Here is a 13,146-nt window from a genome sequence, read left to right as displayed (position 1 = left end):
GTATCTACATAACATGTTATAATGATGTGAGAATGATGTGAGAATAGAACAACACAATGTATCTTTATAAAGCATCCAAAACACATATTTTAGCTTAGTAGCTGGGCTCCTTGAGGCTGCTGCTGTTGTCAGCTTTGAGAGGAATGCCTGTTCCTGCATGTGATGCCAGAGACCTATGGATGCTGAGGTGAGAAGTCTTACAGGAGATTTTTTTGTCATCTAAAACTGCTACTTTCAGAAATATTTCCATGGGAAATGATGATCTTGTATTGTGACACTCCAGCCCAGACAGATTTATTTTTAAGTGATTTATGGTCATATTGTTACAAAACATTTGCCAGAAAACAGGCCATGTTTTCGCACTGCTACTTACATTCATTTTCTTAAGGACTTACAGTAATAGTTTTTGGGAAGTGTCCTCGTGGTAGCTAGCAATGAGATAGTGGCTAATCTCATATGATGTCATGATGGAGGAACTAAACCACTTTTGTTTGATCATATCATTACAGATTTAATCAGAATTTTGTTTACTTAAGTTTATTTTTTGAGGAATTGGTGTGTAAACTGGAATAATAAACGTTATCCTTTGTCATAAACGAATTTCAGCAAGGCAGATGAAGCATGTGACACCACAAGTATTTGTAATGGTGTGCAGATCTGGTCCAAGTTGACACTGTTCTGTATACTGAGATCAAGCTTGAGAATTAATTACTGATATACATTAAATGTGACACTGCATAGAAAATATTCAATTTTTTAAAGGGCTTCATTTTTCAATACACTTCCATTTCAATTTCTGTTGACCTGTTGTTGTAATAAAGACCACTTCATCCATTTTTATATAGAAAATACAGGGGGCCAAAATGTGCCACATGCACTACTTTTGTAGGAATCTTGAGAGCACACTTTTATTTGTTATGCCTATCCCACAGACCACAGCTACAATTTATTTATTTTTTTGGAGGGGTGGGGACGTTTGTTACAAGATCATGCGTGGGAGTGTGTATAGTAATTGTTAAAGTTCTCCAAGTCACTTTTTATGAAGCTGCAGCAAAGGTATTGTGTTTTAGTTTATTAAATGTTGCTACTCTTCATGTTTGTGCCAGATTTGTGTTCACATATGATTTGTATGGTGGGGTACTGAGGATGCATTTTCACAGGTTGTCCACCAGGTGGTTCTAAGTAGCCACAACCTGAGGAACCTACAATATAACCTGTGCTGTGCTGGGATGATGTCAAAAGTTTGCCTCTGTTTCTCTTTTTACATTTTTAATTAAGCTTAGTGCATGCAAATGTGGTGAAAATCATCAGAATTGATACTACCTTGGAGAACATTTAACAAGATCAGGCATTTCATTCAAATTGTAAAAAAAAAAGAGTTAATGATGTATCAGTAGTGAAGGACCATACCATTAGGTATTCTCTCGAAATCTGTTTCCTGCAAACTGCAACTTGGCCGCATTTTGTTAGGGAGATATTTTTTGCTTCCACATCACTGGTTTGACCACAAGGTTGTACTCACAGCTCACACGTCTTCAGTCAGCTGAAATTCCCGTGTGTGTTGCTGCCAATAAATTAGCGCATGCGTACTGCTGCTGGTTGGAAGGAGGGGGAGGCCATCCATTTCATTTACTAGGCCTGTGCGAACTCCGCATAGAGCGAGCGTCCAAACGTCAAATTGGGATATTCTTCTTTTTACGGTAGACAAACTGGATGCTCGAAATAACAGACATCATCTTCATGGCCTGCCGCGTTAAGTTGTAAAGACATCTGGTCAACATAAAGCGATCTCTTACGGTGAGTTGTTGCACACTCAAGCAGTGTCTCCAGCGCCGTGTTGCAGCACACCATCTCAGCACAGGAAAGCTTGAGAATATTTTGAAATATTAGGCGGTTTTGTATTTTTGAAATGAGTTTCTTACCGCCGGTATAGCTACATCTATTAGATGTAATGTCAAGATGTTTTAAATTGTCCAACTGCTCCACCCATTTAACCGGTGCTATTAGCTAGCTACATTATTAGCGACCTCCGAGTTCCTTCGATCAGTCACATTGACTGACTGGTGCCGCGGCCAGGAGGGTCCGCCAATTGATGGAAGCAAATGGTTATTTGACAGGTAGTTTGTGTTGTGGCCGCTGACAGCTCAGCAAAAACAACAAGGAAAACAGGAAGTGGATATGTTATTGTCTGCAAGGAAAAATGTCTGCATGCCTGAATTGTATTGTTAATCGCCTGGCCTCGTGCACAACTCAATGTAGTTACACTGTTGTGAGTGAATATGGTTCTGTGTTCCATACTAATATCTGACAATTTGTGATTTGTTCATTGTTGTGATTTAGGTTTATTGAGGATGTTGTCATAATCAATCCTCCGTCAACACGTTTTCTAACATTGTTGTCCCTATCATTACAAATGTTGCAATGTAACCCCATGTTATTGCGTGCTGTGGCATGCCTGTCTGAAACCATGTAGCCTCAACTCATTGTTGCCACACTTAGCTACAACCTTGTCTTTGTTATTATGGGCGATAGCGGTAATCAGAAGCTAGAGCATTTGGTTATGTTCAGTTGTTTTGGTTGTCTCTTCTTCTGGTATTAGTTAGGCTTGTAAGCTTACATGCATTGGAAGTATACTATTGTCAATGTGACAGAGCACCATAATATTGTTGTACTTGGCATGATGTGCTGTCAGTTAGGTTTAAAGAAACCGGTGTCAAAAGCCTATAATGAATGCAGTGTGAAATATTTTGTTTTACTTTTCAGGGGTTGTGGATGGTAACATGTCACATGAACAATTTGGGCATCATAGAGGAGTAATGAACTAAATAATTTCTCTGCCTAACAAATGCCACATCTTCACTATATGGTTATTAAGTGCAAAGTGTAATGTAGCAGATACTGTAGCTTTGGGTTTTCCATTAGAGAAAAATCTGTAATCAAGATGGTGGGAGGAGTTGATCCTGTCTTTCATTATCCCCAGAGGTATCTGGAAACCAGACTGCAACATGTTTGGGCTCTGTTGTCTGAGCTGGGCCTTCTGCTGCCTTGTTGGGTTGTCCACCTGGCACATGGAGGCTGAGTGAGTGGTTGCGTCCCAATTATCCCAAAGTGTGCTCTTGTGCACTCAAGGTAAGTGAGCAAGTATGCACTTAGGGCATAAGGGTAGGCTATAGAATTGGTATGCAGTAATTGAAGACTGCTGTTCTCATCTCTATCTGTAAAGGCAAGCAGACCATCTACTAATACCCTGATGAAGGCAGTTGTCAAAAGGCACTGTTTAAGAAGTTTGCAAGCAAACTTCCATTTTGTTACCAAGAGTTGCTGAATAGATAGGTTAGCTGACAACGTCATGAGTTCTTCCATGGGGCAGGACTCGGCGTGTTGTGATTCTGGATGGCCAGATTGTCATTCTTGCAAGCAAACTACCAATTGGGAATTATAAGTGGCTCATTTGAAGACTTATTGATACCATGTCTTGTTTTGTGGTGTTTTAAATAATTTTATGTCAGGGCTAATATGTGCTAATATGGTTGGAATTTGTTATTTTATTAACCTTGGACACAATATACACGATGTCCACAGTCTAAGCCAACCCTGTCTGTTTTGCACACTCCTCAGTTTTGTTCCAAAACAACCAACCCGTCTATCTTTCGCTTTGCTCCAGTATTCATGCACCATGGTTATCTAGTGAGATAGCGACAGACCCCATCTACTGAGTACACCCTCTCACCCCCCCTTTAAGATTTAGATGCACTATTGTAAAGTGACTGTTCCACTGGATGTCATAAGGTGAATGCACCAATTTGTAAGTCGCTCTGGATAAGAGCGTCTGCTAAATGACTTAAATGTAATGTAAATGAGGCAGACCCATGCAGGTACGGAATGCATGACCACACCAAACCATCAATACACCTTCCTCTGCTCTTTGTTAATAGCTCACACTGCAGTATTGATCGACTGAGGGATTGATTGACTGACGGTAGATTGCATTAGCCACTGAGCATGGCAGGCTGAAGAAGACGAGGGGTCAGCTGGAGCTCATTTCTGCTCTCCCTTGTCTCCATGAAGTATTTAGTATCTCAGAGCTCAGCTTACACACTCAGCAGGAAGGGAGGTAATGGCTGCTCTCTGTCTGCCATACACTCTCTCATTAGACATCTTAAGCCTGGCCAACAGGCCAAGGACCCTGACCTTTAAACAGTTGCCACTTTCTATTTCTTTCTCCTCCCAAATGTTTTTTCTTTTCTTTTTTTTCTCTGGAATGCATGTTGGTTTTTGTTTTGTAGATTTGTGTAGTCCTCAATTGAAAGTGGCATTAAGATGATCTGGTGGGCACTAGACTAGCGTACCTAGATGTTCCTGTTTTTAATTCCCTTTTACCTCCATCATCCTCAGTCAGTTTGAGTTGGCTTGGCATAGTTGTTTTTAGAGGAGAAATGTAGTTTTGAGGTTAATGAGTTGGTTAGTTGTGTGTGTCTGAGCAGTGCCTGTGCGGGTTGTTAGGGGCCGGGAAGGAAAGAAATCGCCCCACACCCCCTGCTGTCTCGTTCAACAAGGCACATCTGGGGCATGCATTTGAGCTACATTCTGTTTCTTGAATATCTAGCAGTAAGATGGTGAGAGAAGTAGCCTAGGCCTAGATGGTGTTTGTTGACATGCACCTTGACCCCTGGCTTCTGTATGTGGTGGATCATGCTAGGATCAATTTAAGTTATCCAATCAGATGTCATACTAACAACATGTTTTAGTAGCACCACCATAAGTGTACTACAATGCACTATAATTATTTTCACACAGTGCAGTCAGTGTGCAGCTTTCAAAGAGGCTGGCCTTGTAGCTGTTGAGCTTCATATTATTTTATGTCATTAAAACAACCCTGGCACTCTGGTCTCTATGTAACATGGGAGTAGAGGTGGCAGAGAGCCATATTAGCCCTGCTCTCTCTTCTCTCCCTCTAGTGCTCCTATCTCTCCTTCTCTCTGTTCAGCAGCTGTGGAAGGAAGGAGCAGTGTTGTGTTGGGGCCCACATGGAGGGTGAGACCCCTCCGGCCCTGCCTACCGCCCAACAGAAAGGGGGCATTGTGGTGGCGGTCTGAGGCACAAACACAGTGGGCGAGCATCTCCATCTGGGCAGCGGCAGGCCAGGCAGGCTGCTCCTTGAGAGTGGCATGTATTTCCTGCTACTGGGCCTGCTGGACAGCCACAGGGACCCTCACACTTCTAAGGAGAGCACAGCTGCTGGCCTGACACACACACACTGAGACCCAGTGAGAGATTCGCTCCCTGCTGAGAATCATTTTACACCAATCTGACCTAAAACCCAGATTAGAATAACTGCCTAAGGTGTTATTTGTCTAATTGAGTGTTTGCGTTGGTGTGTAAAAGCACACATCTCCTTTACTTTTATAAAAGGTCCTACACAGATTTTGGTAGAATGTGGTTGTTGTTTTAACACACTCACATGTTTACTGACTAAGAATCACATTTACACCACTACTTTCAGTAACTGTTGCCTTCCCAGGCCAACCGCAGTGTGTGTGTCTCGAGAAGGGTGACATTGTTAACTTGACAAGTCGACAGCAGCGCTGCCTGCCATGTCTGAGACCTGCTGCAACCCAAACCTTTTTTTTATCTCAGTAATTACTCTCAAGTGATGATTTAAAGACCGCACTGAGAGACATTCCACAGCTCAATATAGTAGACACAGATTTACAGGAGAGGTGATTGAAGATCAGTCACTGAATGCCATTTATCCCTTGTTGCCTTACTCTTATGTTTTCAGCCTCTTTTAGAACACAATTGCACAACCCCCTGTTGTGCGAACGGTCAGGTGGCCATGGTTAATTATTCAAATGTTGGGCTTTGGAAGGCATCAGTGAGGGTTTTGTGTTTGTGGGAGCTGATTTGAATTAATGAGAAAAAGATAAATGTTGCGCCGGTGGGAACAGAAGGTCACTTCCTCCTACAGACTGAGCCATGCAGAAGAGCTCACATCAAGACACTTTGTTACATATTTGGCTGGCTGTGGCTGGCTAACCTGACTGGCTGTGGCTGGCTAACCTGACTGGCTGTGGCTGGCTAACCTGACTGGCTGTGGCTGGCTAACCTGACTGGCTGTGGCTGGCTAACCTGACTGGCTGTGGCTGGCTAACCTGACTGGCTGACTGTTAAATTGATGGTGGATGACGGACTGACCGTTGTTTGGTATCATAGATTCTGATTGTGGCATTTGACCTGGGAGCGGGCATATCATAGAAATATCATGTCAGTAGCTAGGCCTAGCCTGCACCTCAGCCATATAATAATAATAATAATAATAATAATAATAATATATGCCATTTAGCAGACGCTTTTATCCAAATTGTTGTGGACTGGGGGCTTTACCTGTTTGGCCTATTTCTGTTGGGGATGTGGTATTTAATAAGTGACCCTCATTGTCTTGTCCACACAGGGCTGAGGTTGTTCTGGCTCTGTGGTCACCAAGCTAGCAGGAAGTGTTGTGAAGTCACTGCAGGGAAGAGATGTATGCTGCTTGCCTGTCCTGTATTTTAGCCTGTGGTTTCCCCTGCCCTCCCCACACTTCCCTAGGAGCAGCTCTATTGTAGATGCCTAACTTTGGATTTTGAGCCCTCAATGAAAGGGAGAGAATTATGTTGGTTGTTATGTAACTGATGGGGCCGTGGGGGGTAGACTCATATAGCCTATCTACATTGTTGTTGACAGACTGACCTGTTTGTATGGAACACGGGATAAGTCCTAGATGATACATCTGGTCTCAGTGGGGAAGCCATCTACTATCATCTGCTGTTTGATAGAATTTAGGCTAACTTCAAATAACAACCAGCATCAAAGATGAAGGAATTCTCAACAATTGATCAGTAGACACTTACAAGTGTCTAGATTTATGAACTCTTAACAGTTTTACCTGACACGCTCTTTGATAATTTTGCAGGTTATATGCTAGGTTTACTTCCTGAAAGCAGATGATTTCAAGGATTTTATCAGCTTGCAAGTCACCTCTGAACTTGATGTAGCACGTTTGACTCAACAGCAGTTCAATCAGGCCAATGGCAGCCCTCATCCAAGGGCTAGCTGGCCAATCAAGATGTACTGAGACGAGCTCACACATGAGAACGGTTTCTGGAAAAGGAGAGGAACTTGCATCAGCTATTGATTGATACTTAATGAGGATGATTGCTCTGGTAGTCTGAGCATGCTTAGTGATGTGCTTGTCTGCAGTCTCTCTTTCAGACTACTCTGCTATGGTGGGGGGCTGGTCATGTTCTTTGTGAAAGCCTTCCACCGTACAGCCATGTTGTGTTATCACCCTTATTACTAAGACAAGCAGCACCAGTTTAATTCTCTAAATGCTCTCTTCAGTCCTTGACTGGGGTACTGAGAGTGTCAACTAGCAGTGTCATTAATTACTTTTTGCAGTAATTGTTACTACTTCACACTCAACTCCTGGAACGTCTTCAATTTTGAGAATGCCAATTTAGTTTCCTGTGTCTAAGAATAGTAGCTTCAGGAAATGAGTTAACTGTCAGACACTGCTCTTGTAGTGGTTTATGTCTGTTATTGGACAGGCCATCTAGCTGCGGTGGAGAGCTGATGTCCAGTCTGAACAGTGCTGCTCTGCTCTTTACACACACACACACACACACACACACACACACACACACACACACACACACACACACACACACACACACACACACACACACACACACACACACACACACACACACACACACACACACACACACACACACACACACACAGCATTCTGCTGACAGGCTGCCTAGCTGTTGCATCTCTCCAGGCCTTTGCGTTACTATATCAGGGTTAGCTTTGGGGAAAATAACCCCCTGCTGTCGCTAGTTCCTCCCCAACCAACTCCTCTGGGGAATGTTATAATGTGCCAGACAGTCATTCTGCATGTTCTGACCGTGTTGGTTGGTTGGTAGGATTGTCAAACGGTTGCCTGCCGACAGTACTTAGTACCTCTGAACAGAGGGTCGGCGGTCAATCCCTTTTTTGTGTTCACACAGCAAAGACCTTAGAATTCGTCAGCCACTCAGCCTTGTTAAAATACTCTAAACCAGAAGGTTGCAGTAGCGTTGTTTGGCAATGCCTATCGGTGCTTATGGTCTAGATTCCAAGCTATCTGCGCTAATGTTGCTTTTTTTTCTCCATAATCCCATACTGCCAGTGCCAGCCCATAGCCAAATGTTTAGCTAGCTAATGTTAGCATATTCGCCAGCTAGCACAACAGTGCAGTGTCCGTAGCTAGCTAACACGGGCAGCCGATTTAATAGACTAGCTAATCCATTGTGATTTAATTATGTCAATACTAGCTACAGTGGTTAGCTAGCTTGGAGGAAGTAGATTGTGTTTTGTGCATTGCGTCTGTGCACTTAGCTAGCTAAACTCCTATCGCCTACATTGCATATTAAGTGTGATTGGCTCATCTGTAGATGTACGGTGAAAATGCCCTTTTTTAATAAAAAATATATATTTTTGTTGGCTCCCCATGAGGAGTTTGTGCCAATCAAAGAGCACAGAAGTCTGCCTCCCGGGTGGCGTAGCCGGCCGCGACCGGGAGGTCCGTGGGGCGACGCACAATTGGTCTATCCTTGTCCGGGTTAGGGAGGGTTTGGCCGGTAGGGATATCCTTGTCTCATCGCGCACCAACGACTCCTGTGGTGTGCCGGGCGCAGTGCGCGCTAACCAAGGTAGCCTGATGCACGGGGTTTCCTCCAACACATTGGTGCGGCTGGCTTCCGTGTTGGTGGCGCGCTGTGTTAAGAAGCAGTGCGGCTAGGTTGTTAGTGTTTCGGAGGACGCATAGCTTTCGACCTTCGTCTCTCCCGAGCCCTTAAGGGAGTTGTAGCGACGAGACAAGATAGTAATTACTAACAATTGGATACCACGGAAAGGGGGTAACAAATTTTAAAAACAAAAAGAGCACAAAAGTCGAGTTGTTGGCCACTGACGAGCATTGCGATCCTAAAAGTAGAATTCGTAGGTTCGTTGCAGGTACCACTTTTGTTCTAGCAAGAGAAGGAAAGGCCTAGTGTCATAAGTACTAATCGGCAGTGAGATTTTGTTTAAATGCTTCAGGAGTAGCTCCTGCCTTCATGTATCTTAGTTGAATGGTTTCAGAATGAACAGCGTATTAGAGGTCCTCACAGTGGGATGTACCCAGATCCCTTTCACCTATGGATCAATATTGTATCCTAAATGAATCCTATATTTGTGTGGGCTAGGGTTACCAGCACCCTAACCTCTGCCATGCGATGCTACTCGTTGCTCCCACTCCATGGCTCATGTTTCCCTGGACTTTGACCTCTGCTGGGCCTGACCTGGCTGGGGTGTTATCGTTTGTCCAAACAGTTAAATGTTTTGCCCCATAAACTAGTTTCTATTCAGGTAGGCGCCATTCCCTTTTTCTTATGTTTGAAAAGAGGGGAGGGAGTAGTAGAGATGACGTTCGCCTCGTAACACTCCAGTTATCATGAAGTGCTTTGAGACTATTCAAGGATCATATCACCGCCACCCTAGACCCACTTCAATTTGCTTACCGCCCCAATAGGTCCACAGATGACGCAATCGCCATTACACGCACACTGCCCTATCCCATCTGGACAAGAGGAATATCTATGTAAGAATGCTGTTCATTGACTACAGCTCAGCATTCAACACCATAGTATCCTCCAAACTCATCATTAAGCTTGAGACCCTCGTTCTGGACCCTGGACTTTCTGACGGCCAGCCCCCAGGTGGTGAAGTTAGGAAACAACACCACTTTGCTTATCTTCAACACTGGGGCCCCACAAGGGTGCATTCTCAGCCCCCTCCTGTACTAGAATAGGGAGCACCCCCCCCTATCCACATCGGCGGGACCACAGTGGAGAAGGTGGAAAGCTTCCAAGTTCCTCGGTGTACATATCACAGACAAACAGAAATGGTCCACACACACACAGTGTGGTGAAGGCACAGTGGCGACCTCTTCATCCTCAGGAGGCTGGGGAAAAATAGGCTTGTCACTGAACACCCTCACTAACTTTTATAGGTGCACAATTGGGAGCATCCTGTCGGGCTGTATCACCGCCTGGTACGGCAACTGCACCGCCCACAACCGCAGGGCTCTCCAGAGGGTGGTGCAGTCTGCACAACGCATCACCGGGGGCAATCTACCTACACTCCAAGACACCTACAACACCCAATGTCACAGGAAGGCAAAAAAGATCATCAAGGACAATAACCACCTGAGCCACTGCATGTTCACCGCGCTTCCATCCAGAAGGCGAGGTCAGTACAGACAAAGCTGGGACAGAGAGATGGAGGCTGTTATTCAATCTCAAGCCATCAGATTGTTAAACAGTCAGCACTAGCACAGAGTGGTGGCTGCCTACTTAGACTTAATATCATTGTCCTCTTTAATAAATGGAACACTAGTCACTTTAATAACGCCAATTTAAGAATGTTTACATATTTCGTATATACTGTATCCTACAATATCTATTGCATCTTAGCCGATCTGTCACTGCTCGTCCATATATTTTTGTATTCTTATCCCATTCCTTTACTAGATTGTGTGTATTAGGTTTTGTTGTGGAATTATGATTTCTCAACGTGGATGCCGATTCTCGAAGGACCAAAAAAAGCCGATACCGATTAATCCGCCGATTAATTTTTTTTTTATATATATATATATTAATAATAATAAAAAATATATAAAATAATAATAATAATAATCAAATTAACCAATTAATTTACATTTCTGATTTATTTATTTGTAATAATGACAATTACAACAATACTGAATGAACACTTATTTTAACTTAATACATCAATAAAAATCCATTTAGCCTCTAATGAAACATGTTCAATTTGGTTTAAATAATGTTGGAGAAGAAAGTAAAAGTGCAATATGTGCCATGTAAAAAAGCTAACTTTGAAGTTCTGAGCAAGGAACATGAAAACATGAGAGTTGGTGGTTCCTTTTAACATGAGTCTTCAATATTCCAAGGTAAGAGGTTTTAGGTTGTAGTTGATATAGTATTTATAGGACTATTTCTCTCTATACCATTTTTGTATTTCATATACTTTTGACTATTGGATGTTCTTATAGGCACTATAGTATTGCCATTTTAACAGTATAGCTTCCGTCCCTCTCCTCGCCTGGGCTCGAACCTGGGCTCGAACCAGGAACACCGACACTCGAGCAAGGGGAATAACTACTTCAAGTCTCAGAGTGAGTGATGTTTGAAACTCTAGTAGAGCGCACCCCGCTAACTAGCTAGCCGTTTCACATCAGTTACGCTAGCCTAATCTCGGTAGTTGATAGGCTTGAAGCCATGAACAGCGCTGTGCTTGCGATGAGTTGCTGGCAAAACGCACGAAAGTGCTGTTTGAATGAATGCTTACGAGCGTGCTGCTGCCTACCATCGCTCAGTCAGACTGCTCTATCAAATCATAGACTTAATTATAACATGATAAAACAGAGAAATACGAGCCTTAGGTCATTAATATGGTCGAATCCGGAAACTATAATTTCGAAAACAAACAATGTTTATTTCAGGGAAATATGGAACCTTTCGGTATTTTATCTAACGGGTGGCATCCCTAAGTCTAAATATTCTTGTTACATTGCATAACCTTCAATGTTATGTCATAATTACGTAAAATTCTGGCAAATTAGTTCGCAATGAGCCAGGCTTCCCAAACTGTTGCATATACCCTGACTTTGCATGCAATGAATGCAAGAGAAGTGACACAATTTCACCTGGTTAATATTGCCTGCTCACCTGGATTTCTTTTAGCTAAATATGCAGGTATATATTTTTAAACTTCTGTGTATTGATTTTAAGAAAGACGTTGGTGTTTATGGTTAGGTACAGTCCTACAACGATTGTGCTTTTGTTAAATCATCCCCCAGCATTGCATCGATTATATGCAACGCAGGACACGCTAGATAAACTAGTAATATCATCAACCATGTGTAGTTATAACTAGTGATTATGATTATTTTTTTTTATAAGATAAGTTTAATGCTAGCTAGCAACTTACATTGCCTGTTATGCGAATGCAGTAGAAGCCAGTCTCCTTGTGGAGAACAACGAGAGGCAGGTGACTAGAGCGTTGGACTAGTTGAGGTTGCAAGATTGGATCCCCCGAGCTGACAAGGTGAAAATCTGTCATTCTGCCCCTGAACAAGACAGTTAACTCACCGTTCCTAGGCCGTCATTGAAAGTAAGAATGTGTTCTTAACTGACTTGCCTAGTTAAATAAAGGTATTATAAAAAAAGATAGTAGCTACTAAAAAAATTGGATACCATGAAATTGGGGGAAAAAGGGGTAAAATAAATATATATATTTTTTAAAAGATGAAAAAAATCGGCGCCCAAAAATACCAATTTCCGATTGTTATGAAAACTTGAAATCGGCCCTAATTAATCGGCCATTCCGATTCATCGGTCAACCTCTAATGTTGTGATCTGACTTGATGTGTGCTGGGTGAATCTAGGCCATATATAGAGACTAGAGGAGCTATAACACACTTCAGCACACTGTCCTGACCTGGAGCTCGAGGACTTGCAGTCTTGCACTCACTAAACCCTAATGTCTGTACCATATGTTCATTTTCATTTCCCTATCAAGAATTCATTGCCTTCATTACAATGAAGGATGTTTATTTATTCTGCTTTTCGTTTGTTGAATATCTTTATTGACAAAGATAATATCAGAAGATATTCATGAATTGTAGCCTACCACAATTGCCTTTTTTGTTTCATCAGGAGCCTAGCCTATATCTTTAGAGGATATATGAGGAAGAGAATTCAATTCCACTCTCTGTGTGAGCTTGCATGTGAGTCTCTGTGGAGGATGCTAATGTAAGTCTGTGTTTATTATTCACAGGCTAGCTGTGTGTGATTTATTCGCAGTGCTGGCTGGTGTACAGTAGGGTCCGATGGCCGCGGGGTGTGGCTCCATTATTCATGTTTAGTGTCCGAGTGAAACAACTCTCACAGGGGACCAGTATGGAATTGTATGCACTCACTACTGTAAGTCTCTCTGGATAAGAGCTTCTGCTAAATTACTAAAATGTAAAGGACTCCCTGTCACTGCAGCCCTGAAGCC

The 13,146-nt window shown here is 42.8% G+C and overlaps 1 protein-coding gene across 2 annotated transcripts in view; it reads left to right on the top strand.

Annotated features, from left to right (window-relative positions):
- Nucleotides 1-1,588: 1,588 nt before the first annotated feature.
- LOC124033606 (tyrosine-protein kinase CSK) overlaps nt 1,589-13,146 on the top strand; it is a 42,076-nt gene continuing 30,518 nt past the window's right edge. The window contains exons 1-2 of one of the 2 annotated variants that reach the window (XM_046345697.1): nt 1,589-1,797; nt 2,983-3,129. The gene's annotated coding sequence lies outside the window, so the exon portion shown is untranslated. The remainder of the gene's footprint in view (nt 1,798-2,982; nt 3,130-13,146) is intronic. The other variant, XM_046345696.1, reaches the window with a different exon arrangement.

This window comes from Oncorhynchus gorbuscha, linkage group LG04, assembly GCF_021184085.1.
Source record: "Oncorhynchus gorbuscha isolate QuinsamMale2020 ecotype Even-year linkage group LG04, OgorEven_v1.0, whole genome shotgun sequence".
NCBI classification, from domain to species: Eukaryota; Metazoa; Chordata; class Actinopteri; order Salmoniformes; family Salmonidae; genus Oncorhynchus; species Oncorhynchus gorbuscha.
Note: the sequence above shows the minus strand (reverse complement) of the source record. Positions and strands in the feature narration are given on the sequence as shown.